General features: G+C 38.9%; 1 protein-coding gene and 1 non-coding gene across 6 annotated transcripts in view; one reads left to right on the top strand and one right to left on the bottom strand.

Moving 5' to 3' along the window:
* The window catches only part of rg (A kinase anchor protein rugose), a 530,630-nt gene that overhangs the window by 46,730 nt on the left and 463,465 nt on the right, over nt 1–20,435 (top strand). The window lies entirely within an intron of this gene.
* On the bottom strand, nt 15,065–15,137 carry TRNAA-UGC (transfer RNA alanine (anticodon UGC)). The gene has a single exon. It is a non-coding gene; the product is annotated as a tRNA-Ala (tRNA).

Below are 20,435 nucleotides of genomic sequence, written 5' to 3'. Positions count from 1 at the left end.
AAAAATAAATAAATGAGAGATAAAAATAATAATCTTCTTAGTATTAGGTGGATAACTCATAATTTAAACTGTATTTTAATTTACGTAGGTATATTTGAAAATTCGTACCATCAAAAAGCAGTCAAATGAAATGGGATATTCCTTAATGGTGCGCTTACATGGGCAATTTTTTTAAGCAATGTTGCTCGGCAATATGTATGGATCGACCTGGAACAATTATTTCCCATAACTTCTGAAATTTTCAGGTGTTGCAGTAAATTGCTCCATGTGGTCGTGACGTCATAATTGACTAAATTGCCTGGAATTTCAATAATAAACAGTAATCAACTGACGTTTCAATAAGAGCCGGTAGATCTTTAGACAAATAGATAAAACCCAAACAGGAAAGGTATTTTTATTCAGTTTTTGTTAGTGTACTTATTACCCACCTACCATAAAAGCTGTAAAAATAAATGAGCTAGAAGTCTGGAAGTTACTTCCTAAACAATTATTATAAAGTTAAAATGGAATGAAGCACTTTAATCCAGGTGCGTGTGGTTCTTTTGTTTTTACTCTTGGAAGGTTCAAGAAGTAACATGTCTTATGTTACAACTAGAAGGTTCAAATTCTTTTATTTTTGTAATCACTTAACGAGTAATCTTGTGCACTGGGCAATTGCTCTTACAGTGTGCGCCAAACTGTCAGTGGGAGCCATGTAGGAGCAATATTTCCAGTGGAAAAGGTTTTATTACAGAATGCTATTTGCGTTCTTTTATTTTAAATCCATCCATACTAATATCCATTCCTCCATATTATCCATACTGTTATTATAAATATTTTGCATGTACGAGTAGGTATTCCCTATAAGAAGAATTCCACAGGCATTCCGAACCAGTGGTAGATGCATTTGATAATTCAAAAGTACTTTTAAAAGCTTAATTGAAAAAAAAACTATTTATTTAAAGGATTTCCAGAATTAGGTATGTTGCCTTAATATTCCTGTGTCAAAAATAAATTATCCAAAATACGTAAAATCCACGAAAAGAGCACGTTAAACATTTTATTACAAACTATATTTTCATACAAGCTTTTTGAACGTTTTGACGTTTAATAAAGAACTGGTTAGTTGGAAACATTTCTTCCAAGGAGTCGGGGTGGGTCAGTTAGTTAGTCATAAGATAACGATAATAATAAAAAAGTGATCATTTCCACTAGATGAGGTTTTATTAGACGATCCTATTTCCGTTCTTTCATTTCACGGACGAAATTTATGATGCGCTTAAATTATCCTTTGATCGCCCGCCGCCGGTCCGGCCAGGGCCCCTTTATTGTACGGTTTTTACTTTGGACTCTTTAGTTTTTGTCAGTCATTGTATACCATTGTGTTTGCGCACTCACTAACGAATGATGATGTGGTAGAGCCTGGCTAACGAAAGAAGAGACTGGAAAAGCTCGGCAAATTTAAAAAATATCAGTACGGCAGTTCCACAATTAGTATGACAGACCTGGAACAACCTAATTTGATAATTTAGATTTGTTTATTTTTACTTATGTTCTATCAAATTAGGTTATTCCAGGTCTGTCGTACCAATTTCAGAGCTTTTTAAATTTGCCGCGTTTTTCCAGTCTCTTCTTTCGTTAGCCAGACTCTAATACCACACCTCTGGCACTTCATACAAGCATACAAATTTATTGTAAGTGGGTGAAAAGCATTTGTTAGGTACATAATAATTATTCAATGGTGAAAAGCTATTGGCGAAATTAATATACTACGAACAGTACCTAAATGAGGAAATTTTTAAGTGGATTCAACTTTCCCTTAATTTATCTACAAAGCTTAAACGAGGCCTATGCTTTACACGTTAGGTCGCCTTCATATGTATATGAATTTCTTATGTAACTGTATCGTACCTTCTTCGCGATACTATCCATACTAATCTATATATTATATCAAAAGAAAATCTGACTGACTGACTGATTTATCAACGCACAGCTCAAACCACTGGACGGATCAAGCTGAAATTTGGTTTGCAGATAGCTATTATGACATAGGCATCCGCTTAAAAAGGATTTTTGAAAATTCAACTCCTATAAGGGGGTAAAATAGGGATTTGAAATTTATGTAGTCCACGCGGACGAAGTCGTAAGCTAGTCATGTTATAAAAGCGTACAGATACTGAACTATACAAGATTATAATACAGCGCTTAATCTGTGTGGAGGCTGTTACTAGTTTATGACGGTTTCTACTAAAATGTCCAATCAAGACTACAAAGCAAAGTATGTTATAAAGACTATGAGTATACAATGTACATACTAGAAACTTTCCAGTATGCTCATAGACTAGACTAGATTATATATTTTGCTTTTATTGTACGAGTATCTAAACGTAAACGAACTCAATCTGTGAACATTATCATTACTAGCGACCCGCCCCGGCTTCGCACGGGTGCAACGTGGATACTAATGTGGTGTCCACTGTGATGTCAGTGTGGTTATCTAAATATATAAAAGGTGACTGACTGACTGATCTATCAGCGCACAGCTCAAACTACTAGACCGATCGGGCTGAAATTTTGCATGCAGATAGCTATTATGATGTAGACATTCGCTAAGAAAGGATTTTTGAAAATTCAATCCCTAAAGGGGAAAAACAGGGGTTTGAAATTTGTGTAGTCCACGCGGACGAAGTCGCGAGCGTAAGCTAGTTATCATTATAAGAAACATCTTATAGCAAGTTCTTATATTGTGAAGGAGTCTTTAGGTCCGAGAAATTTAATTTCATAATTTTCTTTACTCGGGCAAGAAAAACATGAGAGATGAGAATGTTGGCTCTGGTTATTGACTTCGGATGAGATATTGATAAAGTTACGGCCGCTCTTCCTTTGTTAATACACTTTTAGGTGCTTTGAGGGCTTTTGCTACTCGACAATATTGTGATCTCTATGTTTTATGATGACTTGGGACTTATTACTTACTAGCTGATGCCCGCGACTTCGTCGGCGTGGAATTAGGTTTTTTAAAAATCCCGTGGGAACTCTTTGATTTTCCGGGATAAAAAGTAGCCTATGTCACTCTCCAGGTCTTTATCTATACCCATGCAAAAAATCACATCAATCCGTTCCACCGTTGCGACGTGATTGAAGGACAAACCAACAAACAAGCAAACCAATAAACCAACAACCAACAAATAAACACACTTTCGCATTTATAATAAGGGTACTGATTAGAAGATCGTTATTACGAAAAAGGTTCAGAAGTAACTTTTTTTATGATTTGATAAAAAGTAAGCTTTTTACTTATTAGAAGATTTAGGATAGAGAGGTACCTAATTGGAAAACTGAAATAAACAAAGGAGCAAACATGGGATTGAAACGCACCATATTGACTGGCCCACAGCCTTCTTTACAATAAAGAAGGCTGTAGATGGACGCATTCTATTAGTCCATATGGGTGAACGAGACAGAAGAATGCGTTGCCACAGCTAAGCTGCTGTAAGGTGCTGCTGTTTGACGACCTCCCTGGCGCAGTGGTGAGCGCTGTGGTCTTAATAGTGGGAGGTCCCGGGTTCGATTCCTGGCAGGGGTTTGGAATTTTATAATTTCTAAATTTCTGGTCTGGTCTGGTGGGAGGCTTCGGCCGTGGCTAGTTACCACCCTACCGGCAAAGCCGTGCCGCCAAGAGATTTAGTGTTCCGGTACGATGCCGTGTAGAAACCAAAGGGGTATGGGTTTAATAAAAACTGCCATACCCCTTCCAGGTTAGCCCGCTATCATCTTAGACTGCATCATCCCTTACCACCAGGTGAGATTGCAGTCAAGGGCTAACTTGTATCTGAATAAAAAAAAAAAAAAAAAGGTGTCCCACCACACATTATGGCTTTTTATCCAAATACTAGCGGATGCCCCCGACTCCGTTCGCGTAGATTTAGTGTTTTAAAAATCCCGTTGGAACTCTGATTTTCTAGAGTAAAAAGTAGCCTATGTCACTGGTCATGGATCAGGTCTTTAACTATAACCATGCCTAAAATCACATTGATCCGTTGCTCCGTTGCGACGTGATTGAAGGACAAACCAATAAACCAACCTGGCAGGATCGCCATCTAAGGTTGGGACTGCTTTATTGGTAGGAAATGCATTGAGATACATGTATCATGTATGTGTACTTATGGGCTATTATACAGATATTACTTATATGGTAAGGTCACACTGTACACAACAAACAATTACACTTTCGTATTTACAATATGGGTAGCGAAGCTGTATGCGAATAATCTTTTGTGCATTCAGAATATACGGCGTCCGCAAAAAATTCTAATGAATAACTGATAGAGAGAGACATGCAGGCATCACTGCAGGGATCCATGGCGTGCAAATTGTATGGAACGCGAAGAAAAACCGAAAAGTGTGTCGAGTGATCCATTCCATGTTGTATGACAGCAGTGAATAGTCTTTGATGGCGCCTAGGTGCTTTATAAATTATAATAGAACCTAATGGCTCTACTTTGAGGCTTTCCCCTCTAGTATTTTAATGTGTAGTTGCCGGTAGTACGGATGTCAATGTTTGAGAATAATAAGATGATATGTTTGACGACCTCCCTGGCGCAGTGGTAAGCGACAGGGTCTCATTAGTGGGAGAGGTTTGTAATTATATTAACTCTAAATATCTGGTCTGGTCTGGTGGGAGGCTTCGGCCGTGGCTAGTTACCACCCGACCGGCAAAGCCGTGCCGCCAAGGGATTTAGCGTTCCAGTACGATGCCGTGTAGAAACCAATGGATAGGAGAAAATTCAGATACAATCTTACCTGGTATCTAAGATGGAAGCTGGCTAACCTTGAAGGAGCATGGCAGTTTTTATTAAACCCATACTCCTTTGGTTTCTACACATCATCGTCCGGAACGCTAAATTGCTTGGCGGCACGGTAGGGTGGTAACTAGCCACTACCGAAGCCTCCCACCAGACATAAAAGCTGTTGTCTCCTACATGTATAATGGAAATCATTCACGGTAGTTTAAACGCTAAAACTCGCATAATGAAACCAAAATGTTATCGGATTTGTATTTGGCGCCTTTTGAAATGGTTGATCATTTTTTAAGCTTGTCTCTTTCTGACGCGAGACTCGACCGACTATTAAATGCTTTTTGTGTTTAGGTCGCCATTTTTTAAGCTTGTCTCTTTCTGACGCGAGACTCGACCGACTATTAAATGCTTTTTGTGTTTAGGTCGCCATTTTTTAAGCTTGTCTCTTTCTGACGCGAGACTCGACCGACTATTAAATGCTTTTTGTGTTTAGGTCGCCATTTTTTAAGCTTGTCTCTTTCTGACGCGAGACTCGACCGACTATTAAATGCTTTTTGTGTTTAGGTCGCCATTTTTTAAGCTTGTCTCTTTCTGACGCGAGACTCGACCGACTATTAAATGCTTTTTGTGTTTAGGTCGCCATTTTTTAAGCTTGTCTCTTTCTGACGCGAGACTCGACCGACTATTAAATGCTTTTTGTGTTAAGGTCGCCATTTTGATTGAGTGATTGCAATAGCAATTACGCCCTGATCAAGTTAATATAGCAGTTAGGTTATAAAGAGTAAAACTGTCGATAAGCCGCTGCGCATCGTTGTTAATATTTAACTTCACTTCTGGTGTGTGTATAAAACCAAACGGAACATAATAAGTACGAAATTGGACAAGTGCAAATAAATAACGCTGGTTGATACGGAGGGCCGACCCCTCGAGAGACGTATAAACGGTTACCTCATTAGCGGAGTACCGGGTACCTGTCACGTAAACGTCAGCCTTAATATGTTTGTCTCGTTTGATCTCCTTAACTATGTTTTTTTTTCTAGGGCTTCATACCTCAAAAGGAGAAGAAACTCTTATAGGATCACTTCGTTGTCTGTTTGTCTGTCAAGAAAAGGGAATCAAAACCTGTCTGCCTTAATATGTTTGTCTAGTTTGATCTCCTTACGTATGTTTTTTTCTAGGGTTCTGTACCTCAACAGGAAAAAAAAGAACCCTTATAGGATCACATCGTTGTCTGTCTCTCTGTCGTGTCTGCCAAGAAAAGGGAACCAAAACCTATACTTCCCGTTGACCTAGAATCATAAGCAAGTAGGTAGGTCTTATAGCACAAGTAAAGGAAAAAATCCAGAAACCGTGAAACCAAAGGTTTTGGCTGGGCGTTGACAAGTCAGTCAGTTGAACTTTTCTTTTTGTACATTAGAATCCATCTCGGTTTGGGATAAGCTAACTGATTGACATAATATCAACGGACACCCTAAATCACAGAGATCAATCTGAATCTGAATGATCTGAGAATTTGCATAATTTGCGTAATATAAATTTAATTTAATTTATTTTAGTTTTAATTTAATGTTGTTTATATTCTTTTTAATTAAGATATAAAAATATATCTTTGTATACCGTTGGCTACCTATTAAATAAATGTCTCTTTTCGAAGTAATTAAATACTATTATTTTTTTTCATTTCAGGTAAGTGATTGGACTTTATATAAGTACGCACGTGATTACACTGATCAGGCTGGTAAGTAGATTTTATTTACTCAATAAAAATTACTTAAATAGAGGAAGCATTGAATTAATTTTGTTTTCTTATTTTTGTATGGGGTAGATTCATTTTATCGTTACTAGCGCCATCTCTTGGCATAGCTCTGAACTGCTTAAGCAACCATCCAACAACTTTACACCCGTGATATTCGTACACGGCTACCTTCAGCGTAGTACATTTGCCAGAAAACAGATGGCGTTGCGAGTATTTTTAAAACCCTGTATAAAAGTGACCTCTACAATTTGCTTTGTGGTGTTTGACACCGGGTGCAGATGTCGTTCATACCAAATCATAAACCTATGTCCTGACCTATAGTTTTTTTGGTTGCTGCGTGTCGTTTGTCGCGTGTTTACGTTTCCAAAATAATCGAGTATGGAGTATGGTCATTTTCAGACAGCTTTTTTTCGCAAAATCACTTTCTCGTGCTTATTTCGTGAGGAGTTGGTTCCTAACAACTGACCTTTCAAAGGTGCTTAAAAGAGCTTGTTTTTGATAAAGTATAACCTGACTTGTCTCCAGTAATTAACTATCATTAAATAAGTACTTATGTACTGCCTGTATGTTAGGGGGACTACGATGTTTATATCTTCGAATGAAGTGACTCATAATATAATAACGATCGAACTTCACTCCAAGAAGTTCCTTTGATCATCTAGTATTCTTTCAACACATAGTGTAGGTACACACGTGATCTAAGCTAAGCACAATTTTCCAACGCTTTTCCTGAATTACTCAAACTGTTAAAACCATAAAGCGCTCGTTCGCGAAATGAAAAATATACCCTTATCCGTGTCTCGCAACTTACAACGTTTCGTGAAAGGACTGGTGTGGGACACATCTCTTTGTCATGTCTGCCGCCCTGGTACTCCCCACATTCGTGCTCTATATTCCTACGCATTTTGTCTTTGTTTTTATCGCTTTTAGCTCGCGGGCTAGCCGTTTGAGTGAACAAATAAAAATACAAGATTCTTTTGCACAAATATACAACGCAAACTGGTTCTATCTGCTAAGCATAATAAGTGTGTCAACGCTTTCTCGCGGCTTTTTCAGCAGACAAAGACCATGATAGAGTGATGATTAGTGTTTAAATACTGTTTTAATGATAAGACAGTGAATTTTTACAATTCGTGAGACTTGGCTTAGTGATGATAAAGAATATAAAACAATTTTCGGTCACGGCACCCAGTTGTAACGCAGGCTAGCAACTCAGGAGATGTCTTTTTTAGCGTTTAAACTACCGTGAGTGATTTCCATTCTAAATAATATCTGTCAGGAGATGTCATAGTGTGTGTGCAAAGATAGGCGTACTTTCTATGCACAGTATGCACTCAGTCTCATAATCCGATGGGGCAGCAATCCGTCAGGACTAGATAACACCGGTGGCCCTGCCGCGGTTGTTTGACAGCTACAATGTCACGATCGTAATCATCTCTGATTGGTTAATGCTCGCTCACTATTGGCCACAATGCATTGTTGTAACAAGAATCGCACAAATTCAGCCAATCAGCACAATTGAGATTGTAATAATGATTGATGCAGGTTTTAGACAATCGCCCTACTGGTATAACGGGTTCACATACTCTTCAAAAGACGTAGTGTTAATATGTAACGCCACCTTGCCAAGTCCGTACTGTTACTGAGAATTCATTGATAGAAAACTGTGTGACATTTCCTGGCCGGGCATTCATTTAAAAATCCGGAACTTAGTGTGCCCAAAAACTTTTCGACCTGGTTCCTCCTTCACATTTTTACCATCGTACCGAACACATCGTCAAGATGCATGCTTACGTAGTTGAAATTCCACGGACACGTACGAAGCGAAATGCTTCCTCGTTTCTTATCCGAACCGCTAGGATATGGAACGCCCTTCCGGCATCAGTTTTCCCCTCCACTTTTAATAGGATACCTTTAAGTCAAGAGTGAATAGGCATCTTCTAGGCAAGCGCGTTCCATTTTAGGCTTCACCATTACTTGTCAGCGGGTCTGATAACTAATTGCACCCAAGCGCTAGTCTATAAATTTAAAAAAAAAAACTTCACGATCCGCAGTCACTAGCCTATATTCTAGTATCAACGAGGCAGAATACCAAGAACACTAATAAAAGCCCTGTACAAACTACAAAAGATGAAACTAGATGAAATACTGGGAACTTGCTAAAAGGTAAATTAATTCCACACACATTTTAGGAACAGGATTAATGAGAATTATGTCTGTTAAATGTGTGGCAATGGCAACTTGCATCTCATTGGCACTAAACTTGAACGCTGTGTAGCGGATATCAAACGGATTCAAATGCAAATGAAGCTACCCGCATTGTGCATGTAGATTTGGGTCCATGGAATTATTCACTGACAACATATTGTATTTTAATTAAAATAATATTATGTACTAGCTGATGCCCGTGACTTCGTCCGCGTGGAATCAGGTTTTTAAACATCCCGTGGGAACTCTGATTTTTCGGGATAAAAGTTGCCATGTCACACTCCAGGTCTTTATTTATCCGTTGCACCGATGTGACGTGATTGAAGGACAAACAAATACACTTTCGCATTTATAATATGGGTAGTGATTATGTTTGTCTCATATCTCACTAGCTGAATTTAGCTCGTCGTTTTCGTCTGTTGTAGGTCTCTTGTAGAGACACTTCCATACGCCTTGCGTCGCCTCAGTCCCTGCGACTGGTGTAATGTTGTCCATCCACGTATATCCCAATGCCCCGAAGTTATCGCTATGTAATCTTTATCTTCTGTAAAATGAGAAAATGTATATCGCTTCGACTCCACGTCAACGTCTTCATTCTTGAATAAATGTATTAAAAACTTTAAATATACCCTACGGAAAAACTTGCAACTAAACAGCTATAGGGTGTAAGCAAACGAAGTTAAAATCGCACGGCTACCCCATGGCTACGGGCATCCGGCGGCTATTTAAATTAGTTTCCGCGACAGAATTCAATTCCCCCCGATCAGACTCCGGAGACGCGCCTCGACCCTTTTACCCCATGCAAAACCCCAGTTTACCCCTCTTTACCCCCCACTGTTAACATATTCGATTTGCGCCACCCGTTTTGCATTTTATTGCTGTTTTAGTCTAATTTTGTTAACTTGTCAAATGCGGCGGTAAAGTGTACACAACAAAATACAAACTTATTTTATTTCATGGCAAGTACCACAGGTTCGGAAAGAAAATTCTACCGAGAAAAGCCGGCAAGAAATTCGGCAGTTTTCAAAAAGCATCTAGCATATAGAAAGAGTACGCGACAGCAATCGGGGTGGGGACGCCCCGCACACCTGCACAGCTCCCGCGCTAACCCGGTGCGGGATAGCGCGGGTGACGGGGCGGGGCGGGGCGTCCCTCCGCCTCATACCCCGATTGCCATCTCGACCTGTCGCGTACTATGATTACTTGAGATTTTCATAAACCAAGAAAAGTAGTGATAGTTCTCGTATCTTTGATAACCAAAACCATCTTAATTCTTATGAGTACTTACATATGTAGGTAGGTACTTTCCGAACGGACTGTAATGCTACAGTCGACTCGATATCATGCGCTGATTTTCAGGCATGACTCCACGGTGACGTCACCATCAGCTTTGAATGCTCGACCAAGCATGTGCCTATGTATATAATCGTATAGCTACTCATAAAAAGGGAAGTTCCCAACAGAACGTATTTTTATTTGCTTACAGTAATAATCAAGTAAGTAACCATTAATTTTAGTTATGGCCGTACAAGTTGGTAGTGTACTCAGAATTAGCTTATACCGTGAGCAAGCTGGGAAAGCTGGAAAAGTTTCTTCATTAGCGTAATCTCTCGAGAAATAAACACCCACGGGGTAAAAGCTACATCATTTGTTTATTAAAACCCTTTATAAATTACGAAGTTGCTGATTAAAACTCCCTTGACTTGATATTACCAAGTTTAAAAGTATAACGTTACCTCTGAGTTCCTGACACGAATCCTTAACTTTTGATGAGTAGGCCATGAGTAGGCTTAGCGTATCCTTTCAGAACTTCAGACTTTAATGACAAGTTGTAATTAAAAAACACGACTGTTTTGCCAAAAAACAAACTAAAAAGTAAAAAATCTAAATATATGTATAAAACGAAAAGGTGACTGACTGACTGACTGACTGATGTATCAACGCACAGCTCAAACTACTGGACGGGTCGGGCAGAAATTTGGCATGCAGAAAGCTCTTTTTATTCCTTTTATTATTTTTAATTTGTTGACAATGAACAAACTAAAAATAAACGTAAAATGTGCATAAAATAGAAACGATGTTCAAAGTTTGTGATTCGATCCACGTAGGAATAGTTTTACTTTTATCCCACCCCTTTGTGGATAGGTTCCCGAAATTCTTGCGAAGTTGCTGAGATCCTTCGAAACTAGGAAATATGTTTGCAAGTATTCAGACCTACAAGTTTGCTGTTTGTTCGTTCAACATACCGGATCCATATTTGCGCGCAGCGTGAGTGTACGCGCGTCTTGAATTGGTTATGATTTGGCACATCGATATACTAGCCCGGTCAATTTAGACTCCAAGGTTACAATAATTCACAATAGGAAAAATGTATACAGACATTTTTTATAGATAATAATTATATGATGTGTTGTATATGTTGTGTGTGAATTACAGTTTTATGATAAACTTACCATTTTGCTGATTTCACGAAAACCCGTTTTTGTGACCTTTGACCCCGAGTAATTTTTTCGGATTTGTCGGATCGATGAGGACTTTTCACATTTCATTTATAATAGTGTTTTGAACAACCCTACCAATTTTTAGCCAAGTGTGAATTATTGCAAAATCACCCCTAATATTTTGATTTAATTTGACTGGACTATACTTACGTCCATGGATGTAGAACGTACTCGTACGTCGTAGAGTGCATAATTTTGAGAACTTGCCATTACCTTTTCTTTATTTAAGGATACGGCAGTAGTATTACCAAAAATTTATTTATTTTTATTTATAAAAATACATTTTTACAATATACTAATATTATAAATGCGAAAGTGTGTCTGACTGTCTGCTATAGCTTTTCACGGCCGATTTTGATGAAATTTGATACTTACAGAGTTAGCTTACGTCACGGGGAAGAACATAGGCTACTTTTTATCCCGGAAAATGAAACAGTTTTTCACGGGATTTTTAAAAAACCTAAATCCACGCGGAAAAAGTCGCAGGCATCATCTAGTCTACTAATAGTCAATATTTGGACATACCTAAAATAGTTTCAAGTCTAGAGCGTTAAAGGCTTTTAAGAACAGCAGAGAGTGTGATGTAATATGGAAATTCGAAATTCACATGAGTTAGTGCAATTGTGCTCGCTTACAAGCGTTCCGTGTAATCATGCTTTGCTGACTGCATTCAACGATTGTCATCTAAGGGTCTGTTCAGATGAACCACGGAGTAGATGGTGTTGCTATAACTGTCTGAAGTTGCGTTGCCACAAATGACTAGGTAGAGTAGTGCGAGTATAGTCCATGACAGATAGAGTTGGCGATATGATAATCGGGGTTTGAGGCGAAGGACGCCCCGCACTCCCGCATGTCATCCGCGCTCACCCGCACTGTTTAGCGCGGGGAATGTGCGGTGCGGGTGTGCGGGGCGTTCCCTCCCCAATTGCCATCTCAACTTGCCGCGTACTATTGGTACATTGATCGCAAAACGCTTAGTCCAAGTTGCAACATAGTGTTCTGCGCAGGCCATAGACTAAGGGCTGATTTTAAATGCTCAGATAACTTTCATCCTAGGAATCTTCAAAATATATAAAAGGAAAAGGTGACTGACTGACTGACTGACGGACTGACTGATTGATTGACTGACTGATCTATCAACGCACAGCTCAAACTACTGGACCGATCGGGCGTAGACATCCGCTAAGAAAGGATTTTTGAAAATTCAACCCCTGAGCGGGTGAAATAGGGGTTTGAAATTTGTGTAGTCCACGTGGACGAAGTCGCAAGCATAAGGTAGTATTTAAATAAGATGTTTCGACGGTTTTTGTAGATGTCGGAAATATGACAAAACGTCTATGCTAGTTTATCTGGCGATTGAAAAATCAGCCCTCACAAGCCCCACTTGTGTATGCCTCGTGTTTAGACTGGACTGCTTGTTTTGCGATTACTGTAGGTATAGTGTTCGCGACTCGACTGTTACACAAAATTTTTTGCTGTAGGTAAATAAATGAATAATTTTACGTTTGGGATAAAATCGACTCAGTACAGATTAAGAAAATTATAAGCCACAAACAGAGATCACTCAACAATTTTGAGATATGCCGTACAATTGAGAAGGTTCTAAAAATGGCGGGTCTCATTTAAAATGCACCGTACGTACTACAAACCGAAAAAATGCAAACTTGAGAACCGGACTCACATCAGCGATACATTCGTAAAAGAGAACATGTGGCTCGTCTGTAAGGACCCTAAGAATGAAATTACGCGCTCTGTGGTTAAGTCGTTACGTCTGAGACAAAGCTGAAAGCAATTTAAGCACTGAATAAAGCGACAAGTTTGCATAATTGTTCACAATTGGACATTGTCCACTGGGAGTTAGATGTTATTATCGTTTATTGCTAGGGTCAATGATTGAAATTGGTTTTGATAATGAATAAAATATTACCAAGGGTTACCCTACCGGCAAAGTGTTCATGGGCAGCAGTAATCACTTAACGTCAGGTGACCCGCCTGCTCGTTTGCTCGCTATCTCTATTAAAGAAAAAGCCGTACCGCCAAGCGATTTGGCGTTCGGGTACGATGCCGTGTTAGAAACCAAAGGGGTATGGGTTTAATAAAAACTGCCATACCCCTTCCAGGTTAGCCCGCGTCCATCTTAGATTGCATCATCACTTACCACCAAGTGAGATTGCAGTCAAGGGTCATATTATTATAAATCATACAGATATAGCGATGAAAGTACTCAAGTTACACAAGCGACAGAACCGTACTGGCACATATGGTTCGCGTCCGTCTCCTTCAGTTTACAAATTAGTCTGTTCTACTTATTGGTACTAAATGACAGATTCACGCATAGTTAACGTTAACTTGAAAAGTTCTAGATCCTCAGAAAATATTGATGTAAGTTATTTCGTTCGAAGTACATTTACAATTAAAAAAACATATTTAAAAGTGCAATATACGAGACATTTCACCGCGATTAATAGCCTCATCTGGCGACAGAAAGGTTGGCTCATTTTTTGCACAACGGATCAGCCTGGCTGTCCAGCGTGGAAATGCAACCAGTATTCTTGGCATCATTCCACGCGGGCATGATTTGTATAGTATTTAGACAAGGCTAGCTTAAGATTTTATTTTAAAATTTTCTATTAAAAAAAGTGCAATTTATTTTAATGTTATAAACTGCAGTGGCAATTCTCGTGTTTAATCAAAGTCGTGAAAGAGCTTGCAACTCTATCAGTCGAGTTTTATGCCCCCGGGAGTAATACCACGAATTGTATTTTGTTTACTGAGAGATAGGTATACCTACTCTCAACTCTGTAGTAGAGTGGCTACCTAGTCCTACATCGATCGTAGCTACTCTACTACACGTAGAGTGGTTACGATGATGGTGACGACCCTATAAATAGGAATAGGGTCGTCGTCGTCGTCAACCCATAGGCATGCGCTGCTGAGCATAGGTATCTTGTAGGGATGCTTGCACATGCTTTCGCTTTTGCTGCCTCAATTCAGGACCTCTCTGCGACACGTTTCATGTAATTTGTCCACATAGGGTCCATTTTTTAAATAATTAAATCCATTTATTTCTATATCCTTTTGCCCTCTAACAATAGCATAAAGTTCGTGCTAAGAGTAAGTACCTCTGGCGAAAGTCCAACAGAATTAGATAATAAATAAAATATTGTGTTGGACTCTTGAAAAGTGACCGTCGAGTTTATTGTTTTGTATTGTCAGTTGTAATGGATCAAATCATTTAAATTCCAAAATGATAGTTCATTAAGAACTTGAGATGAACTTTAAACTTAAGACATTTACGGCTAGACTCAGAATCTCTGATATGAAAAAAATACATATGTAACGAAGCTTATTGGCCTCTTTCATTTTTTAGTTAACCTTTCTGTCACCACTAAAAGGTTTACATATCTTGTACCTAGTCTCTTATTTAAGCGTCGGCGTCGCGTGGCCTGCTCGGTCTACACTTCGACTGTAGAGTCTACAGTCGAATCGCCATAGATCTGTGAAAGAACGTGCTTAATTTCAAATATCTGAACAAGATTTTTTTGATGCGGTTTGTAGCCCCTCTGCTTCTAACTTGATGGCTATGTCATATGGAATGCAATTTTTGTTTGGAGTACCCGTCCAATATAATATGTATTTAATTGCATTTAATTCAATGGTTATACTTAATGGTGTTTCCATAGTAGTAATTAATAAAACACATTTTCTGAATTCGCCTGTATGTACATAGTTAACAACAACAATCGCACATAGGGATTCTGGAAATTATGATGACTCAAATATAAAGAAAACAAAACAAAAATGTAAAAAAATTGATTGGTTGGAGGCGCCGGGTATCGATCCCGGTACCTCTCGCATGCAAAGCGAGCGCTCTACCATCTGAGCTACGCCCCCGTTGGGGAATGTCGCGAATTTACTTACCAGCTTGTGTCGCGAAAGAAACAATCTTAATGTAGATCAAGAGCTAGTTGAAAGTTAATCGCTCCGCATAACATTGCTGCGGGCAAGGACGCCGCGTTGGTGGGCCGATTCTTTGTTTAACACACAAGGTACACCTACACAGGCTCATTTACACTGAACTACGACACCTTTGGTACTAATACATAGATCAGACACCTATTCTATTATTGAAGTGAAAACTTCTTTGTGTCGTTGTGATTTGAAACTTGTCCTTCAATCACGTTGCAATGATACAACGGATTGACGTAATTTTTTGTATGGGTATAGATAAAGACCTGGAGAGTGACATAGGCTACTTTTTATCCCGAAAATTAAAGAGTTCCCATGCGATTTTTAAAAAACCTAATTCCACGCGGATGAGTTTGCGGGCATCGGCTAGTATTCTAATAAATAAACTTTACATATATTCTACCCCTAATCTAACCTATCTTTCAAAAAGTATGTCCTGTTGGGACAAATTGGGTTTCAAAGCAAATTTTATGAAATAAATTCTCAGTAAATCGTAGCTAGAAACATTTATTGACAAAGAATAATCTCTCTCGAAGGCTTTGTTTTGTTTGTCAGTTTAATTAAGCCGTGCGTAGTCTTAATCAAGGCAAATTGCTCGATACTCGATAACATTCCGCGACACTGATGAAGTGAATTATCGACATTTTTCCTACGATTAACAACACCAAAATAAGGGATACAGCAGACCACGGATTTTATTCAGTTTAATAATGACCGATTTATGTCTGACAAGGGACCTACTTTTACCAGTGTCGATATATAATTTTTTTAAATTTATAGACTACTAGCTGATGCCCACGACTTCGTCCGCGTAGATTTAGGTTTTTAAAAAATCCCGCTGGAACTCTTTGATTTTCCGGGATAAAATGTAGCCTATGTCCTTCCCCGGGACGCAAGCTATCTCTGTACCAAATTTCGTTAAAATCGGTTGAACGGATGAGCCGTGAAAAGCTAGCAGACAGACAGACACACTTTCGCATTTCGTATTGTCCGTGGTAGCGCAGACACGTCGTCGCGTGGCGTCGTCGTCGTCCGAGCCTTTTGCGCGGGGCTCGTGGTCGTCGGCCGTGCGTGATATAATCCACACAATCACGTACTGTAGAAATCAGGCATTACAATCGTCTGCACTTAGCCTTAAAAGATTTATTAAACAACTCCAAGTCTTTATTTATTGCATTTGCCTTTTTTGTGTCTCGCTGGAGTCTATTAAAATCGAATTAAGCAATACTTTATCCGGGAGGGCGATAAATGATTTATTCGCAAAATGTTTTTGTAAATGGCATTATTTTAAGCGAATAAAAATGACGGGCTTATTACATTCGCGGGCTTATTGTTTTAATCTTTTTGTTTTATCTGGAAGGAATAGGGAGATCGTATATTCTATTTATGTTAGAGCCTAGAAGTCCTTTTTTCTCTGGAGATACAGAACTCAAAAAAGTAGTATTGGTAAAGCAGTACTTGGAGAGGTCTTTTATAAGACTGTCCTTGTTTCTTTTACTGAAAAGACGTACGTAACGTATTTATATTAGAAGGAAATTAAAGTACATATATTTCAGTAAATAAGAATGTGTTTGTTTTCGAAATGTTTTACTCCATCTAAGTACAGTAAATAATAATAATTAGTTCTAGGAAAATGAACTGTTCAAAGAGAATCGTGGAAGCTTTCTCTTTTGAGTTGGTTTTATTTTTATTTTTATCATTCACATGGAATTAAGAGGAATGATGATTATTTACTTATTTACTACTAGCTCATGCTCACGACTTCGTCCGCGTGGACTGCACATATTTCAAACCCCTACTTTACCTCTTTAGAGGATTTTCTACAACCGCACCGCGCGCCACCGTAAGGAATTTCACCCTCACCATCTGGGTGTCTGGTGCACTTCGACCGTCCGCTGCGCCAGATCCTTCTTTCCACGCACGTGCAAACTGTGGAACCAACTCCCATCGGCGGTGTTCCCACTAGATTATAACATGGGGTTATTCAAGGGGCGGACCAACAAATTCCTAAAAGGCCGGCAACGCATCGGCGGCTCCTCTGGTGCTGCAAATGTTCATGGGCGGCGGTAATCACTTAACATCAGGTGACCCGCCTGCTCGTTTGCTCGCTATTTCTATTTAAAAAAAAAATCCCTTCAAAAATCGAGTAGATGACCGTTATCTTTGTCTAGACATAAATGTTGACCAAGACCACATTATGTACAGTAAGCGGCCAAAAGGAATGTACTTACATCTGCCTTTTGAATGACATTTCGGCTTTGTAAAGCGTTTTCTCTGTCACTCACACCTATATGACGTTTTGTCGGTCTCAACGACAGGGACATCGCTCTACAATCTATCTCCTTCTAGATACTATGGTTAGGTATATTGGGAATACATGAAGAGACTTAATATGCGGGTATGTATACCGCGAGTCTAAAATGTTAATTTTGTGTGAAATTTTCATATTCTGACGCCCATCCGAGTTTCTTAATGAGCCGTCAGGAACTTGACTGACGTTTCAGCAGACGTTCAATTTAGATAATATTTGGTTTTCATTTTATATGTTATACTAGATTAATTATTTATTGGTCTCACTTGGTGTTATAATTAAGAAAATTGGGTGACGTTTGAGCCAGGATATGAGTCATCCATACTATCCATACTAATAGTGAGTTTGTTGTGGGCTCTTCTCAGACCTGGGCGCGTTTGGAACCCTCGTAGCTTTAGTTTTAAGTTTGCGTAATAATTATCACCACTATATCTTACAAATCTAACACGATACCAGACAATCAATACGAGTAATTTATTACCTATTATGAATAAATCATTTGACTTTGACTTTGACTTTGAATAATATATATTACTACCTGATGCCCACGACTACGCGGATTTCGCGTGGATTTAGTTTTTTAAAAATCCCGAGGGAACTCTTTGATTTTCCGGGATAAAAAATAGCCTAGGTCACTTTCCTGGTCTTCATCTTTTCTCCATTGCGACATAATTGAAGGACAAACCAATAAACCAACAAACCAACAAACAAACAACATTCGAATTTATAATAAGGGGTAGTATTAAGAGTAGTGATAAATGCGAAAGTGTATATCTGTCTGTCATCGTTTTAACCAATTTTGGTGAAAGGCATAGACATAGTTTGCATCCCGGCCATCATTTGAAGATCAGTTCTGTGGTTGAGCCGTGTAAAGGTCAGATAACAAATTTTTGATTTATTGATTCTGCAACAAATAAGTACTGTACCATTTTTTACGACCTCCCCGGCGCAGTGGAGAGTGCTGTGGTCTTATTAGTGGGAGGTCCCGGGTTCGATTCCCGGCAGGGGTTTGGAATTTTATAATTTTTAAATCTGGGGTGACCTGGTGGGAGGTTTCGGCGGTGGCTAGTTACCACCCTACCGGCAAAGCCATGCCGCCAAGCGATTTAGCGTTCTGGTACGATGACGTGTAGAAGCCAAAAGGGGTGTTGCCATACCTCTTCCAGGTTAGCCAGCTAACATTTTAAACTGCATCATCACTTACCACCAGGTGACATTGTAGCTAAGGGCTAACTTGTAACTGAATGAAAAAAATACTTTCACACTGTTATTGTGTTACTATAGAGTATGGATATTAGAATTAATATGCAAGTATGAATTGTGTCGGTGGAGGTGACCTTAACTTGAAGAGGTTGGTGCGTAAACAAACTTCCCGAAATTTTTAATGAGTCCCTTAAACAAGAAGCCTGGTTTATTTACATTAATAATAACAATTTGGTTTCAAGTTGCGTCGGTAGTCGAACGGTATTAGGTATAGTTGAAGTTGAAATGTTTTAGTTTCTAAGATAAAATTACAAGAACATAATTGTTCTTACAGAAAATAAGCTGAAAAGCTGTGATACCCTAGTGGTTAGGAAGTCCGCCTTCTAATCGGAGGTCGGAGGTTCGATCCTGGGCACGGACCTCTAACTTTTCGGAGCTATGTGCGTTTTAAGTAATAAAATATCACTTGCTTTAACGGTAAAGAAAAACATCGTGAGGAAACCTGCATGCCTGAGAGTTCTCCATAATGTTCTTAAAGGTGTGTGAAGTCTGCCAATCCGCACATGGCCAGCGTGGTAGACTATGGCCGAAACCCTTCTCACTCTGAGAGGAGACCCGTGCTCTGTAGTGAGGCGGTGATGGGTTGATCATGGTGATAAATTGTTCTTACAGAGGCACTTTAGCTATCGTTTAGTGTGGAGACACCACGTCTCGATCATTGGACGAAGGTCTTTAGGTACATGTTAAACGAATTAGAATCAGTGGGCTTATCTCAGAATAGAATAGAATAGAATAGAATGTTTTTTTATTCATGTAAACTTGTTAAAAGTGCTTATGAATAGTCAGGTAGTTTTAATTGACCACTGGTTCGGACTGCCGTTCTCACAAAAAGATAATAAAGTTAGATACTATGTCTACCAAATAAGACTATCGGTCAAGTACTCGCATGATATATTTGTTAAGAAAACCTTGAATAAAGGTATCTCGAATTTAACTATAGGTTTGAATATATATATACATTACAATGCATGTTGAAGCTCTTTTTTAATTAAAACGGACAGTTAGTGATAATCACGTCTTTATTTGTACAATATAACACGTCCTTTAAACTTTTGTGCACAAAATCTAGGTAGATGTTATAATATAACTATATCTATGTAAGATACTCGTAAAATAACAAAGGAGTCTTTAATGGAGAGGCGACGCGTGGTGTCGTATTTATGATGGCGCCGTCTCTTCAAATAATAAACTTTTACCATAATATACATATTCTCTGTTACTCTACAGTCTACATTATGGACTAAGAGCCAGCGCTGCCAGGCTTTCGTTATTTTATAAAAGCTGAAAGTTTCTCTGCGTATTGTCCCCAACAATGGGATGAACGTTTATTTGGATCATGGTGGCTTTGGGAGATAACAGGTAATAAACGTGTAAAAAAATCTTACGTCAAAGTATAAAGTCTAATTTAAATATATAAAAGGAAAAGGTGACTGACTGACTGACTGACTGACTGATCTATCAACGCACAGCTCAAACTACTGGACGGATCGGGCTGAAATTTGGCATGCAGATTGCTATTATGACGTAGGCGTCCGCTAAGAAAGGATTTTTGAAAATTCAACTCCTAAGGGGGTGAAATAGGGGTTTGAAATTTATGTAGTCCACGCGGACGAAGTCGCGAGCATAAGCTAGTTTTTTTATATTTTCTT

The sequence above is a fragment of the Maniola hyperantus genome, chromosome 22 (assembly GCF_902806685.2).
Source record: "Maniola hyperantus chromosome 22, iAphHyp1.2, whole genome shotgun sequence".
NCBI classification, from domain to species: Eukaryota; Metazoa; Arthropoda; class Insecta; order Lepidoptera; family Nymphalidae; genus Maniola; species Maniola hyperantus.
The sequence above is the reverse complement of the archived record's forward strand: the minus strand, read 5'-3'. Positions and strand labels throughout refer to the sequence as shown.